The following is an 18,611-nucleotide window of genomic DNA, read 5'->3' on the forward strand; positions in this document are numbered from 1 at the left end:
AATAAATAAACACATCAAATACCATCGTTGGTCATCAGAGTCTGACCGTCCAAAAATATAGTTGTGTGGGTTATGATGTCCATGTCAAATAACCGATTTTCTTGTAAATCTTACTATTAAACATTAAATATACTTACTATTATTACTCTTTATTTACTTTTATACTATTAAAACTAATACATAATGCAAAACAACTTAAATTTGTGTGAAAATATTTTTATAGCATATACAGCAGAATTAATAATCGTAAAAAAAAAAAAAAATAAAATAAAATTAGTATTCGGTACCACTGTCAATCGAAAAATCATAGGTTACAGTCTCGGACAGCCAGATGAACAAAGCTTTTGCCCTTTCGGCTCTATACAATCTCTATTTCTTTGATTTGATGCACAACACGCTCGGCTGCCCGTGTACGTTTGTAGGTATTAGCTTGATTAACAATCAATAAATATTCAAAATTTCTGTTTCTACACATTTGGAAAGTACAAACATGTTCTCCTACGACTATAGCCTACAGTTTTGTTTTAAAAAGATGAATAAATAAATCTCACAGGTTTTACCAAAAGAATCAGCAACCTATATAGCCTACAGGTTGAAAGGTCATCACATATACCACATGAATCGAAGCTCAAGGGTATATATGTGCACTAATAATTTAAGAGTATGATTTTTGACACTTGTGACTTTATATCAGAGGCAGTACCAGAATTTTTTTTCAAAGGGGGCAAAATGAAAAAATCCATAAAATTTAAATATAAAGGGGTCAAAATGTTAAAAACCTATAAGAAATTTTTAAAAATTGATGAAAAATTTAAAATTATATAACAAAATCTGAACTTGGAAGGGGGCATTTGCCCCCCATTTGGTACCGCCCTTGCTTTATATGTTGTAATGGCCATTTGCCAAAAGATATGAAGAGTGCACATCTTAGAGCACTAAAATCAAGAGATGAGAAAATCATTGGTAGACAAACAGAATTTTACACCAAAACTGCAGATGCGAACACAACCCAACATCATTTAGAGCCATGATAACTAACCTAGTTATAGAAAAGACATGCGACGGGTATTTGGCTATATCATGTTCTATATTCCAGCCTTTCTACGGCCAATGCGAGCCATGAAACCAGCCTTGATTTGAGCAGCAGACCTTCCAAAACCACACTACAAAATCAAAACACGAGTAATTATCATTGCTTTTATTTGAAGAATATAAGAAACATGGAAAAAAATATATATAACCCAAAAGTCACCAAATCTTCAGATGTAACTATCATTAAGCTTGAATAGAACTTGCTCGATAAGAGGCGACGGGTGGATTGGTCAGCTTGCATCATATCATTTCTCTAGCTGGTCAGAAAGGCAAAACATACAAAAAATATCTATAACGGGAACGGGTCAAAGGAATTTGAAATCGCCTCATCTAAAGTGTATTCGGAATGATTAAAAGTAGCCACATGGCTTGCCCATTCTATTACCTTAAATTTTATTCTACAGATGAAATGTTGCTGGAGCAAAAAGAGAAAGCAAATTTTCATCAATGACCTCTTGAAGATAGTAAAGAAGGTAATTTTGACAGAGTAACATAATATCAATATTTGCACATTCAAGATTCAACTATATAAATTAATAACGGCCTCAGAAATCTTAATTAAGTTCTCTTCATAGTAATCAATCAGACAATGTAGGCAAAACTTTTATTCATCATAGGCCACTACGAACATAAAGAACAGTAAAACAGTATATAGTGCAATGTGTATTCAAATAAAAATTAAAAAAAAATAAAAACTCAGTTCTCGCTTCATAATACATAACCATACAATATTATCAAAGCTTACTTACTATTTAACCAATATTTCATGAAAGGCCTCAGAAATCTTCATTATACTCTTCATAAGAATCAGACAATGTAGGCAAAACTTTTATTCATCATAGGCCATTACAAACAGATTATACAGCACAGTAAAATACATATAACAGATTACAGAAGAACTAAAGAACCAGGCGTCGGAACTCGGAAGAACACTTTTGTTATACCAAAAAGATATCTCAGAAAGAGCCTCAGAAACCTTGAGTTTTTTCTTCATGTCAAAGAATCAGACAATGTAGGCAAAACTTTGTTCATCATAGGCCACTATGAACTGACTGTACAGTATGCAAGTATGGCATATATATTCAAAGGACTCAAAATCAATACTTTATGGAATCATAGTTCACAATTAACAATGTAAGTAGATTTGAATTAATGCAAAAAGCGTTTAGTATTGGTTTATATCTAGTAAATGTAAATGATCAAAAAAGCCTCAGAAATCTCTAGGTTTCTCTTAATTGTAAACAATCAGACAATGTAGGCAAAACGTTTATCCATCACGGACCTTCTTTCCTTGTTACTTATATTCTTAAGCAATAAATATGGACTGAAAATCAATGTTTCCCTCTTCATGGTACACAATCAGACTATGTAAGTAGATTTCAGACTGACAAAAACGGTTTTGGTAGATAGTTGATACCTATTATGTGTAAATTTTTAAAAAGGCCTCAGAAATCTATACGTGTCTCTTCACTGTAAAGAATCAGACAATGTAGGCAAAACGTTTATCCATCACAGGCCTTCTTTACTTTTATATATTTATAACTTAAACTTATAATATAAAATGTGTATGAGCGTGCCAATATCTAGTATCTAGTATGCATATATGTTCAAAAAGACCTCAGAAATCTCTAGGTTTCTCTTCATTGTACACAATCAGACAATGTAGGCAATATGTTTATCCATCACAGGCCGTCTTTGCTTATAAGAAATTATTTAGTATATGCATATATGTGCCTATATGCATGTATGTATTTGATCATGTCCCAAGAGTTTATAGTTTTCCCTTTATAGTAATACATCAGACAATGTCTGCAAAACTTTTGCGAATGATACATAGGCATGAAAGGTTAAAATTCATAAGCCTAAACATGTCTAATCAACTCAATAATGACACATGGTCACATGGATTTCACTATCTCTTTCGTTGTCTTTGCCACATGTGTCTCGATTTTTGTTTTAGACACAATTAGGCGTCATAGCCTCTAGTCATATATTTGTGCAACCGAATGGGAAATAGAAACTACCAAAAGTGCCAAATGGCTCTTAAAAACCGCTAAAAATGGCCAAACAATTATTAAAACCAGCTAAAAAAAATGTAACGTTCTAGTCGTCATCGTTAATTTGCTTGGACACAATATTAATGCTAAAAAGTTTGGGCTACGTACGGACCAGTTCCGCCGCTAAAACAATAAACTTTAGAATATTAGGATTTGAGCTAAAAGATAAATTTGCAAAACATTATCATTTTGATGTAAATGCTTTATATAGATATCAAATAAACATATCTAAAATTAAAAGTATGTAAACAACTACTAAAATGTAATTATATGTAAAACTTGCTAAGAATTTTTTTATATATATAAAATAAACAAGTTTAAATTAATAACAATATCAAATGTGATATAAAAACAATTCCATTAAACTAGATAAATACAAAGAAAAACACATTAGAAGATAAAAATAAATTTATACTTACATCATTCAGCTCATTCTTCCTTTGTCTAAATTTGATTTTCTTCCTCAGCCATTTTGGTCAAATCTGGTCAGCTCAAAAACAAATATATATAATGAATATAAAACATAATATCCTACCTTTGAAATCTAAAAGCAAGGTTGTTTTGTTTGTCGTGATGATGAATGAAAGTGAAGTGGTTTAGATGTTTTTCTTAATTGCGGCTGTATGTGTCGGCGACTCGCGACTATATATAAAGAGTATGGATGCATATGGGTTTACTTTAGGGTTATTATTATAACCATGTTTGTTAACCTAGTTCGTTAACCCAAAATATAGCGGAGTACTTTATACTAAAAAAAAATGGGATGACATGTTGATGCTTTGGATTATACTTTATCTTATGTAATTACGGAGTATATATTTGAGTGTTTGTGGATTTTCCATTTTTGCTCTTACTAAGTATTGAGGGTGAAACTTTCTAGCGCGGACCTAGTTAGTAGCGGAACCAGAAATTCTCAAGATTGCCGAACAATATTCATGATAATAACAAATGTAAAATTAAACTACAAAATTAAATTATACCAGTTTGGGTTACCAATTACCTTTAAACTAAAAAAATCCATAAAAATAGTACTAGAAAAACAAAATTTTATAAAAATTGTGGGGTTGTCATGACCACACTTGATAACCATATATAGTTATGTCACACTGGACCCGATTAAGATAACGTAAGCTAGATCTACTGTTACGAGTAATGATCCACACCTTTAAAACAAAAAAACTTCTAAATCCTAAAAAATGTAAGCTGTCGGTTAACTCCTAAAAAATGCCTTATCTGATGACACGACACGTAAGATGTCATGTACGTTACATATAATAGACATTATGTTATAGTTAATTACATTTTATAGTACGTTACATATAATAGACATTATGTTATAGTTAATTACATTTTATAGACTTCTGATAGGATTCTAACTTTCAATCATCTTCTCGTGCGAATTTCCAATTAACTTCTGGCTACTCATTTATTCCGACAATAAAAAACTAATCCACGTTAAAGTCATCATCTCCATTATACTCATGTTCTTTAATCTTATTTTAAAACACAATCAACAACACATTCAAAATCCAAACTTCAGTACTTTTTATACAAACAATACAAATATGTGAGTGAAGAATACATGTTATATCTGTCGTATATTAAGAACAGGATGTAAGGAGATCTAAATACATATATGAAACCATGGGTTTTATATCAACATTTATAATATACAATACGATTAGATCTGCAAATGAACAATGAGCACATGATGACGAAATTCATAAGCCATAGACGATCAACTACTATTGCCGTGATATATAGTTCGGGTTTTATGTGTTAGCAATAATATAAAATCTTCCGGTTCTGGTTTCTCATATTTGCAATAGTAAATAGAACTAACAAATAGCTAAACTACAACTCAAACTTAACCCGAAGAAAAACTAAAATCAGGACAAATACCCGAGGCATCACATGCTTATGAACCAGGAAGCATGTAGTTCGCGTTTTACTTATGAACCAAAGAATAATTTCAGATAAAGTTGGTAAAATTGAATAAAGAAGAAGCTTAGTGGGCCTTTGGTTCGCAGAATGTTTTTGATGAAATTGAAATTTGTTAAATGAATTGGAATATGATGGATTTGGAATCTGAATGGATTGGAATTTGAATGGATTGAAATCCTTGGAATTCAATGGAATTGAAATTTGAATGAATTATAATCTATTTGTGTTTGGTTGATCAGAATGAAATGTAATTCATAATATTAATTATATAGTAATAGTAAATAAACATATATAATTTAAATAATGATAATATAAATGTTTTTACAAAATAAAAACATATATCATCCATATGCCGGGTGGTTCAAATCTGTATACATAATCACAAAATAAACCAAAAAACAATAGACCAGGTTAACGTCTTAACGACCAAACCAAGCTCTAGGGTTTCGACTCTCCGCCCCCATCGGTCATTAATAAGTCCAACACTACATTCAAGTCAACTGTCTCACAATTCTCGGTCAACTTTCTCACTGTACTTTAGAAAATTCGCCAAGGTTTTTGTTTATACTCTCCAAAAACAGTGTTACCAGGCTGAAACTGGAGGGGAGTGCTTCCGCTTAACACTTGTAAACAGTTTGAAGAATGTTCAATCCTTGCTCCCGAAAGATATCAATTTTCTATTGTAGTTCCTCATTCTCTGTTGGAGATATGTTAGAAATACGTACCTATTTGATCCCGCAAATGCCGTATACAAACTTGTTCAAATGACTCCCGTAATCCAATCATCAAAATAGATAAATAACTTGGATTGGAATCAGAATCGTGTAATCACTTTAGGACAAACTATTTGGAAATGTTTGAACGGATAAGACTGGTTTCCCATTCAAGAACTAGATTTTGATTCATTGATAAATCTTGTACCATGATACTATATTCGATGGTTTTATCTTGCGTATGGATTATAGAAAACGGATGATAAACGCCTAATTCGTACAACTTTAAGATATGAAAACCGACATGTTTTGTGAATGTTAATAGACGATTAGGGCATTTTTATGTTTATTTAAGTGTATCAGGTTTTAAGTTGTGATTTGGAGCTAAATGGATTATTAACAAGTCAAGCAAAGTCAAGAATAAAGTCAAGAAGCAAATCTGGAAAATTGCCATTTCTGAGCCACAGTGCAGGACGCCTAAAGTGACAGTGCGGGACGGCCTCACCTGAAGGGAATTCCGAAAATTTGGGATTTTATTATTGTTGAGTTTATATATTATTCAAACTCGAATATGGCAGTTATCTTTCACACTTTTCACATCCCTGGAGCAGTTTCTAACACACACAACACCCCAATTTCATCATCAATTCATATTTCCATGGAGATTCAAGCCTTAATTGAAGAATCAATGATGAAGATTATAGGCTAGGGTTTCTATTGATCATTCTCATGTGAACAATTATGTAAGACTTTTATGTTCAACCTTTCTTATATTCATGTTGGATTAGATGTTTAATTCTTAATTGTGTTTTGCATCTAATGTTGTTTGGATTTGAATGAATGATTACATGTTTATGACTTTGAATGAATTTCATCCATCTTTTGATTTCAAATTATTGTTTATCATGGATTATTGAAAGAATCTCTCATGAACTTGTAATTCTATGTTAATGAATTGAAAATCTAGTTGTGTCAATTCCCCGGTTTTTCGTTATCGTGAATCATCACAACCGATTATTTTAGTTCTTAAGTTCATTCAATCCAAACGTTATAACGAATCATGTCTATGTGATTTCCAACGAATATAGGTTAGGTTACATATAAGAAAGCATAATTTGAAGCATGAGAATGATCCCTTTGTTTAATTGAATTACCTTGTTAAGTTTATTATCAAGTTTAGCTTTTAATCAAACCAATCAATCAATCGATTTTGAGTTCATGTCTAGTTTAAGTAACTTTGTAAAATTGTTTAACACTTTCCTTTGATTCCATGTGGATATGATACTCGACTTACCCATACTAGTTATAGGTATTTAGTTTATATTTTTGATCGGTCCAACGACAACGATCAACGGACAAATTACCATACAAACTATTTGTTTTTATTTTTGTGTCTTGAAACAAAAGACCACACAAAATGACTTTTTTTGTATTCATCGTCCAAAACAAGAACGCCTCCATATATATATATATATAGGTTTTAGGTAAAATAAAACAAGTATTAAAGTAAAACAAATAAAACAATATGTTTCTCTTCATTGAAAATCATCGTGCATCATTAAAATCATTGTGTATCATTTATTTCGTGAATCTTCGTGCATCAATTTAGCCATGATCCAAGGGTCAAGATCTTGTCTTTTTTGTTTTATATTAATACTTGTTTTACAATACCCAACCCATATATATATATATATATATTTACTTTTTTTTTCAAAGATAGTAACTAACTTCTAACATATATATACTTACTAGTTCTCAGGACCGTACAATAGACGGGTAGTCTTAAAATATATTAATTAAAACTAAAAAATAGGAATTCAAGTATACTAAATAGATATCGAATAAAATTAAAATCCCTAAAAATTAAACATAAAACGATTCAAAATATATCAAATCTAGTTTGCTTTTTTTTTTTTAACTTTAGTTAAATAAAAAAATTTAATTTGTTATATTTAAACTTACAAACACAAAAAACAATTTTAGACTATAATTACGAAAACTAAAGAAGGAAACATATGAAAATTAACTCCATATAAATGTTGAATCTAGTTAACCCTATTTTTCCAAACTTAGTTAAATAAAAAATTTGTAGTTTGTTATATCTAAAATTAAGACATACACAAACAACAATTTTAGACTACATTTACAAAACTAAAAAATATATATAATTTGAAAAGTAAATACCAATTCATCAACAAAGACCATCTCGAATGTTTTGATTTTTTTTTAGTTGTTCCACTCTAAAACAATTCATACATCCACAAGACGAAGTCGTAGATGATGTTTAACATGTGTTGGCTTAAGATCTTCAAGGTGAACTAATGTGTTCTTATTTTTTGTTGTTGAAGTTGAAGTCATGATAAACCTATAATGGGCAACAAACTAAATTAATAGAGTATTGAATGTTAAATAATAATAATAATGATTAAATATGAACAAAGTTAATTGAAAAAACACCTCTTGGTACATAATTGTTATCAAGAACATTTACACGAGTATGCAACGGAAAGAATCATATGCAATATCATTAATTAACAAAGTAAAAGTGAATGTGTACCTTTTAGTTTAACTTCCAATAAACAAATATAATGATTATTATTATTATTTAGGATTTAAAGTAAATCCCTTCTACAATCACACACACGACACATCGAACAATACCTAAAAATTGCTAGATCTTGAATCACCAAAAGCCAACACTCCATAGTTTGCTTTTATTATTGATCGAATAGAACACACAAAAAAAACTAATTCTGTTCGTTGACTTCCAAAACCAAAGGAGGAGATATTAAAATCCTTTAATTGGTTTCTTAATGTAAACGAAAGATTTGGTTCCCCATGTTTTCATGAATAGTGGTGGAGATGTATATAATTAAAAGTTAAGGTTGATTTATAGATTTAATAATTAAAAATATTAAAAAAAATAAAGGATTAATGAGGAGGGAGTTTTAGGCAAGGAGGGGGTGTACTCAACCCACTCTTTTAGTTATATTATAGATAGATAATTATAATATTAAAGAAAACATTAATAGTGGCAAATAAACTTCTCCTAAAAGCACAAAATAAGGTCGATTTATAGATTTAATAATTAAAAATATTTAAAAAAAATAAAGGATTAATGAGGAGGGAGTTTTAGGCAAGGAGGGGGTGTACCCCCAACCCCGTCTTTTATTATATTATAGATAATTATAATTATAATATTAATGACTTAATATTAAAGTAAACCCATAATATTAATTTAATAACATTAAATCTTCAATACGCAACCATGTTAAGATACATAATCGAGTTCGTACTCTCGCATCACCTAACTCGATTAACTGAATATTAAGATCAAGCATTCGATAAGTTAATCCAATACCACTAGAAAGCATTGATATCTCTAAAATATCCAACATTCTCTATATCCAACTCCAAAAATAATCTAATCCTTTAGTGACTTTCTACCTCTCATACTTCTCCTCGGGAGCTGAAGGACCATTTATCATGTAGTAGGTGGCTCATGGCTCGAATATATTAAGGAAAATGATTAATCAACTTAAGTCATATGCCTAAAAATCAACCTAAAATCTTAAGAATCTGACATAGTGGATTCCACTAATTCTCTTTCCTAATCATGTCTCCTGATTTTTCCACATGGCATCATCTTCTTATTAGGCATATCTTTAGGCACACCAATTAGGTTGATTTATCATTATCCATATATTAATTCTGACAGACCTAGAGGACCACATCTGGGAGAAACAGGTGCTTGTATTGGAGGTATGAGATCAACGCAGTTCCTTTCTGTAACAACGAAAGCATGTGATTGGTTGCATGACTATCAACTACTCTAGCATCGACATTTTATTGGCCTTACATTCCACGAATTTATTTCACTATATTTGAACAATATAGTATGTTCAAGGTCTTCTCAGAGACTGTATCAACTAAACTGTAGGCTCTTCCCTAAAATTGTTGTACAAAAGAATGGAATAGTTTTGACAATTCCAAATCCAATGTAGAATACTTCTGGTTCAATGAAATCGGTAGATATAATACCTTTGTCGCCGCCACCAATCAATGATCAATTAAAGTAAGTCATCGGCTTGTTAGATGAGGTAACTATCATTCGTTCTCTTCTTTTCTGCAAAAAAGGGAATCAAGAAAACGTAATGAGTTAATTAGAGCCAAACAGATACTAGGTCGAAACAGGGCAGGTTCAAATTAAGAAGGTCATTTAAACTAACAAAACCTACTATAAATGGAAGACCATGTCTAGTTGACACTTGCTGAACAACATTTACTAGAATATATTTATTTAGCATACCTCCATGGATGCTCCGTTTTGTGATGGTGGGATAAATTCAACAATGTAGCCACATACCGATAATAAGCAAGTCATTTCCCTTTTCCACATCACTTTGTTATCACGATACAACGGTTGGTGTTGCCCATAGAAACTATAGTGTACAAAGGTTAAAAAACCTCATTGTTTACACGCAGTAGAAGTATGTACTAGTGTCATAAACAAATTAATTCTCAACTGTTTGGGATGAATGAATCTAAGTAAAATTCGTGTTTACATAGATACGTACTAGTGTCAAGTTCACTGGCTACATAAAAAAGCTCTCTTTCTTGATGTTTCGGTCGCTTGGGCATCGACATCTCTTATAGTGCAATCTGCTCATGGTATTAATCTAGCTGCTTTTGCTTTTACCCACGATCCAAACAATGCACCGGCAAGCCGTTGAACATCATGTGTGTATACCACCCATAAGTAACCGACTACCACAAACGAGCTTGCAAGAAGGTAATCTAAAGGGGCACTTTTTGGGATGCATTATTTACTTAAGGATATGTATCCACTACCACATCCCATTAGAAGTTGAGGATATGTATCCACTACTACATCCCATTAGAAGGGCATATGCACACCTCTTTGATTTTACAAATCTCTTCACCGGAAACATACATGTTCCCAAAATTGTCACACATAACAAAATAAGTATCGCAAACCTCATGAACATATGCATCCATAGGACAACAAAATTGATAGAGAGAAGATTTAAGGCCACATGATAAGAATGACCCATATATACATATAGCTCACACTCCGTCAAGACAGTTTTAAGCTTATCCAATGGAGGCACAGTGTTAGCATCACCCTGCATACAAGTTAAAGTCAAAGGTTTGATGATTTATGACAATATTGACTTATGAAAATTATCTAGCTACATATACTTGAGTCAAACTAACCGTAAATCCTAAAATACTTGACCATCTTTCAAAATTTGCTTGGATAATTCTACAAGACAGGTCACGTGATAGGTTTATCAAATAATAACGGTTAAACGAATTCATGGTTGGAAGCTAATTCGTTGAATCCCCATTGGAATTAATCTTTTAAACAATGAATGCAATTGACGTCTTCCTCTGGACCTCTTGTTTTTGTAGCACTGGTAAGCTTTCAAATGGAAGCATCTGCAAACCCATTTGCAAGTTGCAACACCCAGTTGCAACACGTTCATATAAAAGATATGTGAATTAAAAAATGTCATACCTAATTCACGTTCATGTTACAAAAAATATGTGAATTAAAAAAAGCCGAGCGGGAAACAAATTTGATCTAAAATGGAACTTATAACAGATTTCACACACTAAAGATAAAGATCCTACCTAAACGTTCAGATGCGGAACTATTATGACAGGCTCTCTGCATTGCTCTCTGCATTGATCATTCTTCGATTGCATTTTTCCAAGTGTATTTTTTAATATCTTGGAAATAAAATCTAGGCGATCTCTATCATGGGTTCTTCTTGATAGTCATGCACGACACCTGAAGGTTTAGATCCGGAATTATTATGACAGGCTCTCTCCATTGATCATTCTTGAGTTGCATTTTTCTAAGTGTATTTTTTTAAATCTTGGAAATAAAATCCAAGCGATCTCTATCATTTTTAGTGTGACAACCTAACTTGCCTATGAAGCATCCTTTAGTAATAAGATGTGTCATGGGTTCTTCTTGATAGCCATGCCTCACACCTTCAATCACAAGTTTAAGATACTTTTCATCTACATCCGTCATATGCCCATCTTGTTCCAAATCATCTTTTAGTCTATTTGTAATGTCATCAAGGTCCAAACAGTCAGGACATTGACCTAAGGGCCAAGGTATGACTCTTCCACTTCCCTGGGAAAAGAAAAAGACTAAATCTCGTTATATCAAATTAAGAAGATCGTATTTTCATATAGAGACTAGCAACACAAATAATGTATCAGACTTTGATTAAAAAAAATGCATTAGGACGTTTATGTCAAGCATAACTACCCTACATATGAGTTCACTACCTAATAAAAATGCAAGTTTTTATTCAAATACAAAGGGATGTTATAGACAGAACTCGATGCAACAAACAGATTGTAAGAATGAATACAAATTGGTAATTTAGCTTGAACGCTCTATACAATATCAACTCTTTGTACTACTGGTCCTATACTCAAACCACACTAGCACGAGACATCATTGCAATGAGTAACCATAGTGTGAAACAAACTGGAGTGCAAAGAATGCATTAGAACCACCAATGTGCAATTACCGAACATTAAAACGGAAAATATGAACCACAAACACAATCATCCGAACCACACAGCACTACTAATAAAAAGAATATGAACTACCGAATTGTAGGAAAACTAAGCTACAATCTACTGAATTGTTAACATTTACACTAAATTAAACCAATTTCAAATTATTGATTTGAAGATTGTGTGAAAGCAATCCTTTTTCACTCAGACAATTCATCAAATAGTTTTTGTGCAATTATTATATCAACTAAAATTATGAAGAATTAAGCCAAAATCCCAAAAGCAATCCTTTGAAGAATCACTTTACATGCTAAAACAAAGAAAAATAGCTCTCGGGTTTTGAAATAGGTTGGATCCTTGAATCATCTCATATATTTAGACTTGGGAGAATGGTTCTACCAACATTAATCCCATCAATTGAAACTCGAATTTACTTAATGAGAAAAACCAATACGCTGAAGCATGAAAGAAGCATAAACAAAACACTAATTCTTGTTCTCTTTTTAAATAAATGACAATATAAGCAACAAAATGTAACCAAATATTAAATAAATGAAATGATAAATGGATGAATATTCATTTAAGTGAAAAACAAACTGACACAAGGATTAAAATTGTAACTTACTTCATTAAACAGTGAAAGCATGGTCGAAAATTTGATAGATGGATCGATGATAAAGAAATCAGATGCCATCGATTATGTTCTGCTACTACTGATAATTTAGATTACCTTGGAGAAAAACCTATATTCTGTAACCAAAAAAAAAAAGATAGTGAGTTAGATTACAATGATATAAGAGCGGTGCTGGCAAACGTATTAAAAAGATCGAGATAGTTACCCATACATATTCTTAATATATTGTAAAGAAAAGTGATTGAGCCTAACACATAAATTAGAATACAATTTTTTTTCAAAAGCTTTTAGATCGAAAGGTAGAAACAACATGTATGTTATATATAGAAATATATTAAATAGGTCTTGAGATCAACCTTTGAATGGTCTGAAAGAAGATGTTTGAGGGGCAAAAACCTAGTGTGCAGATCACAGATAGCTAGATGATGGATTTTTAGGTGTTTTTGAGGCTGCTGGTTCTTCAAGAGGGAGAAAAAGTGAGCAATAATTTTTTTTTTTTTTTTTAGGTGTCTTGGAAGATGGGGTGTTATGATTTGTTGTGTGAACTTCATTTGGGTCGTGGGGAATATATGGGCGACAAATTTTAGTCTTCAAAAGTTTAGAACGAATTGCATTTTTGGTCCCTGTGTTATCACACATTTTGCAAATTTGATACAAACATTTGCAAAGTTGCGAAACGCATCCCTGTCATAGCACACCCGTTGCAATCTTGGTTCAAAGTTACCTTTCCGTCTAATTTTACCGTTAAAGACATCATGAACCCCTCACATGAGGGGTAATATTGTCTTTTCATATAAACGAAGACTATTTCTGCAACTAACCAAAAAATCTTATTCATCATCAATATGTTTGGTTCCAGTTTCATTCTTGTTTAAAGACCTCTCAATCTAAGATTTCCAAGATATCTCTTTTTATATGTATGGATTTCTTTCACATCTTTTACAATAATTAATTTACCCCACATATATATACAAGCACATACATCAACAAACATTCAGATCTGATAATATATATATATATGTGTGTGTGTGGTATATGTATGTATATATATATATACTTTCTTATTTCCTCCAAATCTGATGAGCATAAGACGCAGGGGTGGTGAGCGGTGGTGGAAGAGGAGCAGCCGCGGCGATGGTGAGGTCGCCAGCGGTGATGGTACCACCTCTGTCAACAACCAACGTCATCCACCGCCGACACTGGAATCTTGTCAGAATCCTTTGCCACCACCACTGATCTTCACGGATCTTGTTTTGCTGACCACCACCACCAATGATATTGACGGATTTATTGACAGTGGTGGTGGAAAAGGTGTTTGTGTCGATCGATCTGGCATGTTTTCTTGTCTACCGCCGTCGGAGCTTAATTAACCACGATTACCGCAAGCTGTTGATATTGGCTAAATGGGTTTGGCAGTGAAGTCATTTTATTAGATGGTGAGTTTTGCTAAATGGGTTTGGCAGTAAACCACCTATACCACCATAGCTTCGTTTTTGATTGAATCTTGGTGGGAACTAAGTGGGTTTTGACAATGAAATCATTGAATTAGATATGTATTATATATTTAAGTAGTAATGATAATAATATCTTTTAGGTGGATTGAGATAAAGGTTGTGATATACTGATATACGTAGTAATTTTCTGGTTGAGATAAAGGTTGTGATAACAAATTAGATTTTTTTGTTAGTTGCAGAGTCCTTGTTTATATAAAAAGATTGAATTACCCCTCACGTGAGGGGCACTTGATGTCTTTAACGGTTAAATTAGACAGAAAGTTAACTTTGGACCAAGATTGCAACGGGTGTGATATGACGGGGATACGTTTCGCGACGTTGCACATATTTGTATCAAACCTGCAAAAGGTGTGATAACAAAGGGACCAAAAATGCAATTCATTCAAAAGTTTAAAATTCAAAATCCATATGTTTTGTTATTTGTAAAATTTAAAACTTATATTTTGTTATGAAATACCTATTTTATATTATTTTTGAATGGATTGTACTTGTATTTTGACTATTTTCGTTAAATTGTAACAAGTTTTGTAGAATGTTTATAAAAATAAAAATACAAAAATTAAATTACTGTGTCGGTACGTACCAGCTGGTATACCGGTAATACCAGTACCGGGTATCTGACCGGTACGACCAAAATACCGGTATTTAAAACATTGTTTTTTCTAAACTTGTCCGCATGCATGCTAACTTATATATTTATGTTTATCGTTAGTTTTCATCCTTATTTATTAAGTAAATAATATATTATTAGAATTGGAATTTATAAGTTTTATATTATAATTGTAAAAGAATAGATGTATTTTGTTAAATATGTTTAACAAGTATAAAATCTTTTTTTATCTGATTAATTTATTTTTATTTATAATGATAATTTACTTTTTTGAAATATACAAATATTTTTAATTTTTAAAATAATTTCTAAATAAACAAACATTAGTTATATAACATTATTAATTATTTAAAAAATAGTTTTGTTAGGTTGCTGATGGGAGTGTAAAAGTTTGATTTAGTTGGGTTGGGTAAATGTAATAGAGAGAAATTAATTTTTTTAATGAATAATATTGTTGGGTTGGCTTGGGTTGTGAATGAGGATGGTCTAAGTTTGGGGCAGTTGCCTCGAATTTTTCATTTTAAACTATTTTTTTTAAAGGCATAAGTGTATATATATCTATACTACTATATAAAAATTATACCACTATGTTGAAAAGTTTATAATTTTTGAGACATGCGAAATTACCATTTTACCCTTAATTAATTAACTTACACAATCATTCCATAATCGTTTAAAAGATATTCACTATTCCTAAAAATCAAATATCTTTGAATCAATTACCTAGACCACTTGACGCCGACACCATCACCATCCGTCCACGCCACCACATCACAATTAATGTAATCACCTCCGCATTAATTGTGCGGGTACCATGCTCGTGTATATATATATATATATATATATATATATTTATATATTTATATAGGGGTTGAGTATTGTAAAACAAGTATTAAAGTAAAACGAATAGGATAAGATTATGACCCTTAGATTATTACGGCAGTTTATTACAAATCATTAAAATATCACTACAAACTAAATGACATTTTGTGACTGAAGGTTTATGTGACTGTTATTAACTTCAGTCATTAAAAGTCAGGAATTACATTACATGTCTTATATTTCTCCCAAAACAACTCTTATTATATCAAAAATAGAAAAACCAAAAACGACTCTCCCATCTTTTCTCTCACACACCATTACCCACCCCGCCCCCTTTTCTCTCTCTCTCACACACACACACGGCTGCTCAGTCGCCTCACCGGACATACTAAAACCTCTCGCCGTTGCTGTCGCCGGTCAGATTTTTGATCCCTCCGTCTCCGCTGATTCCTCCTCCGGTAATACAATAATTTTGTTTTAATTTTAGATTAACATTGAATTAATTTAATTAGGTTTTTGTTTCTGATTCTAGTTCCGCATAGTTGTTTGAGAATATAATTTTTTTTAAGATTATTTACTGAAATGGTACCTGGACTATCCACCATATTATTGGTTTCATACCTATAACTTTAAAATTACTCTCATCATACCCCAACTTATTAATTTTTCACTCGGATGATACCTGACTTGACGGGCGTCAGTTTGGCTGTTAAGTTGGGGTATGACTACCGTAAATTTTAAAGTTTTAGGTATGAAACCAGTAATATGGTGGATAGTCCAGATATCATTTATGTTATTATTATTATTATTATTATTATTATTATTATTATTATTATGGTTGTTGTTCTTGTTGTTTTTTTAATTACACAAAGTACATTGATATTTTTTTTTTTGTAAATATTTATATTTATTTTATAAAAGAATACTTTATTTTTATAAAAAAAATTATTGTAAATATTTAATTTTTTATTAAAAACTATTAATATTTCAAAAACTATTATTTATAAAATTTATTTTTTAATAAAATAATATTTTCTTTTATAAAAGATCATTTTTAATAAAAAGTTTTTATTTTTATAAAAAATACTTTTCAATCTTCTTTTTTAAAGGGTGAACCGGAAAGAATATTATAATTTCTTGTATTGCATTAGTACCTGTACAACTACCATGTAAGGTTTGAATCAGCTCAAAACAGATTTAATCAACTCCATGTGGTGGTATCCATTCAATACTTCACGTTCATTTATCAATGTTTTACATGAAATTAATGTACTGCTTCCGATTTACTTATTTTTTTAAAATAAAAAATAAATAAACATGAAATAAATAAAATCATCATGGATCTATAATTTGATTGATTAATAGTTTTTAATAAAAAAAACTAAATATTTACAATATTTTTTATAAAAATAAAGTATTCTTTTATAAAATAAAGTAAATATTTACAAAAAATATCAATGTACTTTTTAAAATTATCTATTCCTAAATAATACATTGTGTAATTAAAACAACAACAACAACAACATCATCATCATCATCATCATCATCATAATAATAATAATAATAATAATAATAATAATAATAATAATAATAATAATAATAATAATAATAATAATAATAATAATAATAATAATAATAATAGTAAAAACATCACTTCCATTAGAAATTAATAGGATTTACAAGAAATTATAGTAATAATAATAATAATGGTTAATTACATAAATAACACTTGGACTATCCACTATATTACTGGTTTCATACCTAAAACTTTAAAATTTACCATAGTCATACCCCAACTTAACGGCTAAACTGAAGCCCGTCAGGTCAGATATCGTCCGTGTGGAGAATTGATAAGTTGGGGTATGATGAGAGTAATTTTAAAGTTATAGTTATGAAATCAGTAATATGATGGATAGTCCAGGTACCATTACAGTAAATAACACTTTTTTTTATAATTTCTGTTCATATGCTTTTCGATTGATACATTATTAGGTTTTGATTTCGTTTTCTGTATATATATATATAATTATAAATACACACACACACAATACAGTCTAGAGAGTGTATTCCCTAAATTTAGCATAAGTTAGGTTTTGATTTCGTTTTCAATCTGTATATGTGTGTGTAACTGTGTGTATTTATATGATGTAGAGTGTATGCATTAGATCTAGCATAAGTTAGGTTTTGATATAAGTATAATTTAGGATTTTTGATTTTATTCTTCAACGGCAGAATTCATGAAATCGTCTTAATTATGTTTACTTCTGTAACCTTTACGTTTCGAAAAAGATGGAGTATATAGTGTAGTGAGCAATCTTTATTAGCTTATAAGAAGTTACGGCTTCATGTTTTGGTCATTTGTAATATTTCAGCCTTCATGTTTTGGTTATTTGATATTCGATTAACTATGTAGGTCAAAGGTGTATTTTTGACATGGTACAGCGCGTATAGATTTCTTGTTCAAAATGTAAAACGACTTGAGCTGGAAGGTCTTGCGACATTCGTTCGCTTGATCAGTGGATTAACCCAGCCACTCAGAGTCTGGTTCATTTTGTTCGACAGGAAATGGATGCTTTGAAACTCTATAGGGTAAGTTAGTAAATGCATTAACGTTTCTATGAATATGGTCTTATGCATAACATATCTACATGTGTGATT

The 18,611-nt window shown here is 31.0% G+C and overlaps 2 long non-coding RNA genes and 6 other non-coding genes across 13 annotated transcripts; all 8 read right to left on the reverse strand.

Moving 5' to 3' along the window:
* LOC122582719 lies at nucleotides 1-3,813 on the reverse strand. 3 transcript variants are annotated; one of them, XR_006321229.1, is made up of 5 exons: nucleotides 3,569-3,813; nucleotides 1,478-1,507; nucleotides 1,253-1,349; nucleotides 1,040-1,163; nucleotides 1-429 (listed from the first exon to the last, which is right to left on the reverse strand). It is a non-coding gene; the product is annotated as an uncharacterized LOC122582719 (long non-coding RNA). The 3 variants fall into 3 exon arrangements; XR_006321228.1 differs by lacking the exon at nucleotides 3,569-3,813 and having other exon boundaries at nucleotides 1,253-1,710; XR_006321230.1 differs by lacking the exon at nucleotides 3,569-3,813 and having other exon boundaries at nucleotides 1-402; nucleotides 1,253-1,700.
* On the reverse strand, nucleotides 1,631-1,715 carry LOC122584063. Its single transcript, XR_006321415.1, has one exon. It is a non-coding gene; the product is annotated as a small nucleolar RNA SNORD34 (small nucleolar RNA).
* On the reverse strand, nucleotides 1,862-1,940 carry LOC122584062. The gene has a single exon (XR_006321414.1). It is a non-coding gene; the product is annotated as a small nucleolar RNA SNORD34 (small nucleolar RNA).
* LOC122584064 lies at nucleotides 2,054-2,135 on the reverse strand. The gene has a single exon (XR_006321416.1). It is a non-coding gene; the product is annotated as a small nucleolar RNA SNORD34 (small nucleolar RNA).
* Nucleotides 2,296-2,378, reverse strand: LOC122584067. Its single transcript, XR_006321419.1, has one exon. It is a non-coding gene; the product is annotated as a small nucleolar RNA SNORD34 (small nucleolar RNA).
* LOC122584065 lies at nucleotides 2,531-2,613 on the reverse strand. Its single transcript, XR_006321417.1, has one exon. It is a non-coding gene; the product is annotated as a small nucleolar RNA SNORD34 (small nucleolar RNA).
* Nucleotides 2,704-2,786, reverse strand: LOC122584066. The gene has a single exon (XR_006321418.1). It is a non-coding gene; the product is annotated as a small nucleolar RNA SNORD34 (small nucleolar RNA).
* Nucleotides 3,814-8,032: 4,219 nt separating the features above from the next.
* LOC122582593 lies at nucleotides 8,033-13,539 on the reverse strand. 4 transcript variants are annotated; one of them, XR_006321203.1, is made up of 5 exons: nucleotides 13,364-13,539; nucleotides 12,999-13,123; nucleotides 10,116-11,978; nucleotides 9,848-9,932; nucleotides 8,033-8,171 (listed from the first exon to the last, which is right to left on the reverse strand). It is a non-coding gene; the product is annotated as an uncharacterized LOC122582593 (long non-coding RNA). The 4 variants fall into 4 exon arrangements; XR_006321204.1 differs by lacking the exon at nucleotides 8,033-8,171 and adding an exon at nucleotides 9,433-9,592; XR_006321202.1 differs by lacking the exon at nucleotides 8,033-8,171 and having other exon boundaries at nucleotides 9,651-9,932; nucleotides 10,116-10,953; nucleotides 11,045-11,978.
* Between the last annotated feature and the right edge of the window lie 5,072 nt (nucleotides 13,540-18,611).

This window comes from Erigeron canadensis, chromosome 9 (genome assembly GCF_010389155.1).
Source record: "Erigeron canadensis isolate Cc75 chromosome 9, C_canadensis_v1, whole genome shotgun sequence".
NCBI lineage: Eukaryota > Viridiplantae > Streptophyta > Magnoliopsida > Asterales > Asteraceae > Erigeron > Erigeron canadensis.